This window comes from Tigriopus californicus, chromosome 12, assembly GCF_007210705.1.
Source record: "Tigriopus californicus strain San Diego chromosome 12, Tcal_SD_v2.1, whole genome shotgun sequence".
In the NCBI taxonomy this organism is placed as follows: Eukaryota; Metazoa; Arthropoda; class Copepoda; order Harpacticoida; family Harpacticidae; genus Tigriopus; species Tigriopus californicus.
The window spans coordinates 9,319,348-9,326,954 of record NC_081451.1 but is presented as its reverse complement, the minus strand read 5'-3'; the positions used below and the strand labels follow the sequence as shown (position 1 = coordinate 9,326,954).

At 38.6% G+C, this 7,607-nt stretch overlaps 2 long non-coding RNA genes across 2 annotated transcripts; one reads left to right on the top strand and one right to left on the bottom strand.

Moving 5' to 3' along the window:
• Positions 1 to 1,479: 1,479 nt before the first annotated feature.
• Positions 1,480 to 3,474, bottom strand: LOC131891519 (uncharacterized). Its single transcript, XR_009374411.1, has 2 exons — positions 2,000 to 3,474; positions 1,480 to 1,743 (listed from the first exon to the last, which is right to left on the bottom strand). It is a non-coding gene; the product is annotated as an uncharacterized LOC131891519 (long non-coding RNA).
• Positions 1,701 to 6,991, top strand: LOC131891518 (uncharacterized). Its single transcript, XR_009374410.1, has 3 exons — positions 1,701 to 1,853; positions 6,490 to 6,877; positions 6,937 to 6,991. It is a non-coding gene; the product is annotated as an uncharacterized LOC131891518 (long non-coding RNA).
• The last annotated feature ends 616 nt before the right edge of the window (positions 6,992 to 7,607 follow it).

Sequence of the window (7,607 nt, the reverse complement as noted above, 5' to 3'; positions counted from 1 at the left end):
TGCCCTCGATGTAGCAGAGGATTTCTCGCATGGTTGTTCCGGTTTCCTCCAACCCTGTGACGGCAAGAACGGAAAGCCAAAAGGGCTTTTCAGAAAATGCTCCTTTTTTTTTTGAAGAAAAAAAGTGCTCAGGGTGACTTCCAAATAGAACAACTGGGCATCTAAGGCTTTGTTCCATTTACCAAAAGAAGCAAACAGAGCAAGGCCAATCAAGGCCACGAGTATTTGAGTCATGATCCAGAGAAAGACACGCGTAAAAAAAGGCATGACACGCTCAAGTATGGTCCTAAAACGAATGACTCATTGGTGACTGGCAAGGACAGAAGAGATGATATCCTGAGAGGGAGAATCCTAAAATTTTCTTAATTGTGCCTATAGATCACACATGTAACCCTTTTCTAATTATAATTTCTGTAAGTTGATGGAAGAATTTCAACAATGGCCTCATATCTCATGAATTTCAAATCTATGAGTTTTTAATAACAATTGTAAAACTTTGCGCAAATCAGACCAAAATGTGTCGGAACCATGGTCTTCAAGGGCCGACAAAGAAGGCCAAGTATCATTATTGCATTGGTCAAAATTTTTAACATCAAAGAAAATAGTCTGCTTCAACATCTCCTTTTTATTACTACCGTTTAAATGAATTCATTACACTTTGAACTAAAAAAGTATAGTAGGTTGAGAATTTTCATGTCTTCCGTTTTCCAGTTTTTGAAGGCACAATCGAATTTCGATTTACCGATAATGTCCGTCAGCGGAGAACCTATTGTCAAATCGAGACTTGTTACGAGGGAAATTCAGTATTTGGTGAGAATCAAAATATCATTCAATTCAAATCAATAAAATCGAAGTTCGACTGTACAGTGCTTGAGAACTGAAAAAAAAAACTGTTATACTACAACCTCTCATGTGTAGCGGTGCGCCGAAAGAAGCCTGAAATGGTTTCTCTTCCATTCCCATTTGTCGTTGCTATTTCGGAAGAGGAAGTCTTATTAGAACTTATTAAGAATATTAGTCACGATTAATAACACAAACATTTACCTTCCAATCTTTTTTATTCATCTTTTTATAAGGAAGTTTGAATCAAGACGATAAAGGTCAGTGGTAAAAAAAAGTTACCATTTGAAGTGACTCCTGGCTTAAGGTGCCCCAATTAAGTGGAGTACAAAGTTGTTCCGTACTTCAAGTGTTCTTCCTCCCTCAGTGACCATCAATTTGTATTAGAGACACACATGTGGCTTTCAAGGCCACCAAACTCGTGTTGTTCTATTCCATTGGGCGCTGACCCATCCGTCCTCTATAAAAATACCTCTTATATGCACACCCTGTTCCTTGCGAACCTCCTCTCAAGCAAGAGGAAAAAGGAGCCCCGCCACCCTGAAATGGTCACCCGTTCCATTCATGGCGGGCTTGCACCCTTGCAGATTCTAGATTCCTGTCCTTGCAGATCCATGGGCCTTTCTTTTTTCCTCCTTCTTCTTCTTCTTCTTCTTCTTCTTCTTGTCCTCCCTTGAGCGTTCAGTGTTCCCACGTCTTTGTGATTCAAGCCAGCCAGAAAGCGCGCTGCTGTGTGCCGCTCTCCTTCCTATGGTCCAAGTGTGCATGCACTTCTCTCAAAGTCTCGCCTAACTTGCAAGGAGCATTGCTGCCCCCCACAACAAACTGCCTTGCCCCTTGCTTCCTGTTTGGTCGAGCTCTCACTGAAGGCAACAAGGCCAGACTTGCTCGGCCTTCCAGTTTCTGCAAAAGAGCAAAATTGAGGTTAATGAATTGTGTGTCCTGTATTTTCCGCCATGTGACAGTGCCATTTTTCGATGTCAGCCCTTCGTACCTTGTGTTTGGTTTGGAATGTAAGTTCGTGAAAACATTGGCATTGGTTTGATTCCCTAGGATTGATTAAGTACTTGACGGGAGAGTGTCAACAAAGTGTGATGCTTCAGGCCATTTTTTGTCGAGAGAGCTGGATGCTCCATGAATGATTATGTAAGTGACATACCTTCTTCTCTCAGCTGACCACTTGCTCAAACGAGATGGATTAGTAGGGATGTCAACTTCTGGTAAATATCATTTTAAGATCCACAGCCGATTTTTCTCCTGCTTTTTTGTACCTATCGCATGTTCAGTAGGCATTGAGTGCGTTTATGACGCTTAATTCTAAATAAAAAGCCACTTTAGAAAAGAACTTATTAAAGGTGTTGGATGCATTTGGCCCATTGGGCGATTGAGTTAAACTTTTTTCAAAGTTAAAGAGGGGGAATTTTCTGATTTATGTGTAACTTTCATGTGTGAGGGAGCAGATATAGTAGTAAGCTTTAATTTTGGCTCTTGGTTTGGTTAATTTTGGGGAATATTTCGCTATGCAATTGATTATTTTTGAATCTGCCTTTTGTTCCTGTTTTTATGCCCTTTTTGTCATCCCTATCGACTAAAATGTCAGGTATGTGGTTTTATTTGAGGAGATAAGGCTGAAGACTGTTGTTGTCACTTAATTTGAACTAAGACGTCAAATGAACGAGGCCATAACCTCAATTTCAATGCTTTAATAGTCATGTCGAAAATTCCAATTTTGAGAGAGAGGTGTCGAGTTATCAGAACGTTTCTTGAAATTGACACCAAGGTATTTCTGTTTTATTCATGTTTCAGGTGTTTAGGTCTGCATAACAGCAAGGCCCAGGAATTTAAAAGAGCATCGAAAGACATGGAACTTTATTAGATTCAGGAAGCTTTAGTTTGGCAACAATTGTCCAAAATAGAATGATAGTATTGAAGTATCACGCTACAATATTTTGCCAAATATTGACTTGTTCAATCACATTCTTCAACACTTATTGTTGAAAGAAGCCAAATTTAGTCATATGTCGAGACGACGCATTTTGCAATTCCATGGACAGTGGTCACCTATATTTTGAAGTTAGTATCTTTTTGGCGCCATCTAGTGGTAGGTGTTTCCGGATGGAATGGAGAAGATGTAAGATTAGATGAGCATGCTCACCAACTTTGGTCTGAGGTATCAAGGTTTTGTCTACGTATCACTGACCTTGTTGTACGTTTTCGTTCAGACTACTTTGGTCAATTCTCTGGAGTAAACCTTAAACAGTTTCATTTATCAGACTTTTCTTTGGTCGAATTTGGAGGGAGGTTAATCTGCATAAGATAGTACCTAGGAGGGCTTTAGGCAATCAATGTTTTGTGTATCTTATCTTTTGGAGACGATTCATCTTGTGTCCGTTGGTCAATGTTATTGCTTTTACACCTCGAAAGTTGCTGGAATGCAAAACAGCCTTCATCCAGAAAAGGCTGATGAGGCAGAGATGAAAAGGATGCATTCTTCGAGACTTTTTTTGATCCTCATTGCGTTAAAAATGTTCTTTTGCACATTGTCCTGAATTTAGTCTCTCTTTGCATTTTTGACATGAAATATTTTCCTCCTAAGAGAAATATCTTGTAAAGTACATTGAACTAAAGCAGAGCTCGTGGCTTTTCAGTGGGCTTACTTGTTTTAAAATACACTTTAAAGTCTTTTTTAGAAGTGTTATACTCAATAAGTCTGTGTCTCTTTGGTGTGATTAGAAAGTTTTGGGAGGACGTCCTTATCTTGTTTCCGGAAAACTCTTGATTGACTGAGAATTCCGTGGAAAAACTGGGAAAGAACCTTTTCAAACTACCAAAACTTTGCCAAGGCAAACATTTTCTGACGGAGTGACAATAACAAAGTTTTTTTTTCATGTTTTAGTTGATCAATGACAGGAGGTTTAAGAATATCTAGCGCTGTTCAAAAATGTCCAGGAAATGAGACATGATGAAAGTAGAGAAATTTGGCTCAAGATGCACTTAGATTTACAATTGAAATAGCGAAAACCAACTGCGCTTTTTTTTACGATGAGAGAATCGAGATAATTTTAAACATAAAAGATCCTGACACTTTAGAGTAGCGATGTTTTTTTTTTTTAACTTGATACGATATGATTCGAAACTCTAATTTAGAGTAGTGAGAAATTTTACAAGACCAATATTTCAAATAAATCCTTCCAGAATAATGCACATGCAAAAACCACCAACTTCACCTTTTGAATGTCCTTTTAACCATGTGAGCCATAACTTGCAACATCAATCTGTTTTTTAACTCTTAAGAAACAATTTTTCGAATTTTAGTATTTGAAAACTAAAATATATGACCAATGCCCAACAAGGAGCTTTTCCTTTTTCGATATTGACATAATAAGGTATGCCAGGCATCTTCGCTTTTGTGCTAAAACTGTCAATACCCAATTACATTTGAATAAAAAAGCCTTCATATTCATGGCAGATGCAATTCGTAATCTTGAAATTTCAACATTAGATGGCGCCCAAACAAGGGCAAACAAGAGCCAAAATATAGCAAATAGTAATTGATGTGTACCAAATGATATCATTCGATTTCGAATCACCCGAAGCCTGGTTATGATATAATGCAGTTTTTAAGCCTTAAGTTTTTAATAAGTTGGCATGATTTATCACAAAATGAGAAAAAAGGAGGTTTTGACCTGAGGTAGCTTGGATACGGATTAAGGTAACAGGGTCAGTTTTGACTGACACAAAAACTATCGTTGGTTAGTTTATAATAAGATTGTGAGCGGTTATCCTTCAGAAAGCGCTTGTAGCGCCGTCTAGTTAGTGAAGTGTCTGATGCTCTCTGACAATCTTCATAAATGCAAAGTTATTTGTAACTATTGTTTGATTTTTCCACTCTGACGTGGAGCAAAATTGAATTTGAGAAAATGAATATTCGGCTAATGAAGTTTTTTGCCCTTGAAATTTTACAGCTTCGCTTCCTTTTCACTATATCTAAAAGTTACCTTTTGGTGTTAGAAATGAATAGATATGATTTATATGTAGAAGAGCTGCCTCAAGATATCTCGGTTGCTTTTTGATGGGATCGACGGTTCATTATATGAGTTGTGCTGTTTTAGTGGAGCGTTTGTTTGAGCTTGATTTTTGGCAAGATATCAAGATTGGCGTACTTTTAGCGCTCAATATGAGTCCTTTCCAGTTCCTGCGGTTTCTCTACAAGAAAATAGCGAAACAGATATATTTCATGAATCAATGTCCAACCTATGGTTGAAAAGCAAATTGGAAGCAAAAAACATATTCTCATAAGGCAAGACTTTCCATGGACAGACAAACAACAACGGATAAATTGGACCTAATCTGGCTTCATTTTTCCACTCGAGATGAACAAGAGCTTCATGATGTTGTTCCTCTTAAAGCTATTACTGGATTGGTGCCATTGCTTTATCATGTCCTGTATTGCTTGCCACGCATATTTTGTTTCTCCAATCGACACGTTGATGAAAACGTGGCACATAGTTGTCCACGGAATGCTTCTCCTCGAGAATCTAAATTTGATCCTGATGGCAAACTTTGTTGCCTCATCAGTTTTTGTCAGTCTGGTAGAGAGCTTTTCATTTGGGTGGGATTGAAGTCTTTTTAATGTTCCGTTCGTTTCCTACACATGGAAATCATGTGATTGGGAAACATAGTTGAGCTCGTGCCAAGTCCGTCTTCTGATGACAGCATACCTGGACCCATAGAGTTGTTGCAAATAGATAGGGTATTACCAACCAAGTTGTTTTGCTCTTTTTTTTCGAGAATTGACATCCAATAGCTTCACCACACAACAATTACTATTACAATTACAACAAGCGTTGAAATTTAATTCTAATTTGTGTTTGCCATATCGGGAGATTAGTGAGGTCAGTTAAAATGCGTGTTAATTTGCAAAAAAAAAAAAACATATAAACGTTACTTCTTCTTGACGGGTTTTATTCAAACCTAATTCTTTTGTTTAGCAGAACTATCATATCATAAAGGAAATCATGTGGCAGAAGGAAAAGCAAATCAAATTGTTATCTTAGTGCAACATAGAATCAAAACTACCTCCCTTTGTAATATCTCTATGTTGAGAACAGGATGGACCGCGGAGCAAAAAAAGAGACCTCCGACGTAATTGGTAAACACCAGAAAAATTCCTGTTCCCAAGGGGAAATAACGATGTGCAGTAATGCTTGGGACAGGACTTGACGTCAGCGGGTTGCCAATACAACGGAGACTCACATTGACAGCCAAGTGTAATTAGAGCGGAAATAAAGCATTAGCTTTTGAAGAGGCAATCAATGGAATGAGGTTGGGACCAACGGAAACTGGGATTGGATGGCCGGTATAAACCGACCTAACGGAATCGCAGGCGATTCTGGTAAGAAGGAAATCCGCCGGTTCTTGATTTCCTTTCTTGTATATTGGTATTTCCAAGATAATCACATTTATTCAAGATGTTTGTCGTCAGATTTTGAAATGGAATATGATTTTGCATAGCAAGGGGAACTTCTTTTTAAACTTGGTCATAAATTCCGAGTGATCGTTGTTCAAGTACATACTTGAGTAGCGGATTAGCGCCCGATAACGATGGACATTGATAACCGACCGCATCGTGACTTGTTTTGATTCCAGGTTTCAACAGCTGAACGTCTGAGGTACAATCGATCTTCATGTTGGATCAAGAAAGCCTTTGAAGTGGCTCAATGTTAGCACTTCGGCTTCTCTGTAATCGATCATTGAAACAACCCTAAACACTGGAAATCACTGGAAATCAAGATGTGTCGTGATAGAGATATGAACCCCACCCTCCCTCGTTGAGGCTTGGACCATAAAGCCACACTACTAGAGCAGACTATAATACGTGTTCATAAAAGGACTTGGGAGATTGACCACCCAACCTCAGTGCAAAGAAAGATTTAATCTTACAAGACCCATTCAACAGAAGTGAAGCCGAAGAAGCATGGTAGATAGTTGTTCCGAAGCGGATTGTGTTCAACGGATAAGAAATCAAGAACACAAGGTAACTTGAGATTCAACTATCCCATTCGTGCGAAAATTATTTCTGACGCATTCCTGCAGGAAATCGAGGTGACCAACTCCAAAATTCCGAGGCAAGATGGGGACTGCGACGAAGGTAAGGGAAACAGTTGCCTCCTCAGAACTCTCGCAACCTTCTCAAATGATGGGTGTTAAATCCATGCTATGCCTCAATGCAGACATATTTTTTTAAATGAACCTAACTTAATTCAACCTTATCAATCCTAACCTAAGCTATACGATAATAAATAGTAGAGGTCTAGGGAGAGAAGAGTTACTCCAACCAAAACACATTTTGGTAGCTCGGCAGCAAGGTGTTGGATCGATCTACTTCCCTTACATTACTCATGTTCAGCCATAACAGTCAAATAAGCTATCAACAGTGAAGTAAACTTGACATCTAAACTCTACATAAACTTAGCTTTCAAATTTGGATTGCCAATCAATTGTTGGCAAATGAATAGCAATATGCCTCAATGACTACAGTAGTTGTCCGTGTCTTCATCCTTCTTTTTTAAGTGGTTTGTTGATCTAGGCCTTACATTACCCAAAAGAGACTTTCACTTTTACAGGTATCCTTTCATTACCCCGACACTTCTGCTTCTAAACATCAACGTCAACTCTTTCAAGTGCAAATCTGTTCACTTGTCGGAACTTTCTTTTGCAATGTCTCGGAACCTAGTCATTTTTTTGTAACTAGACGTCTCAAGTTT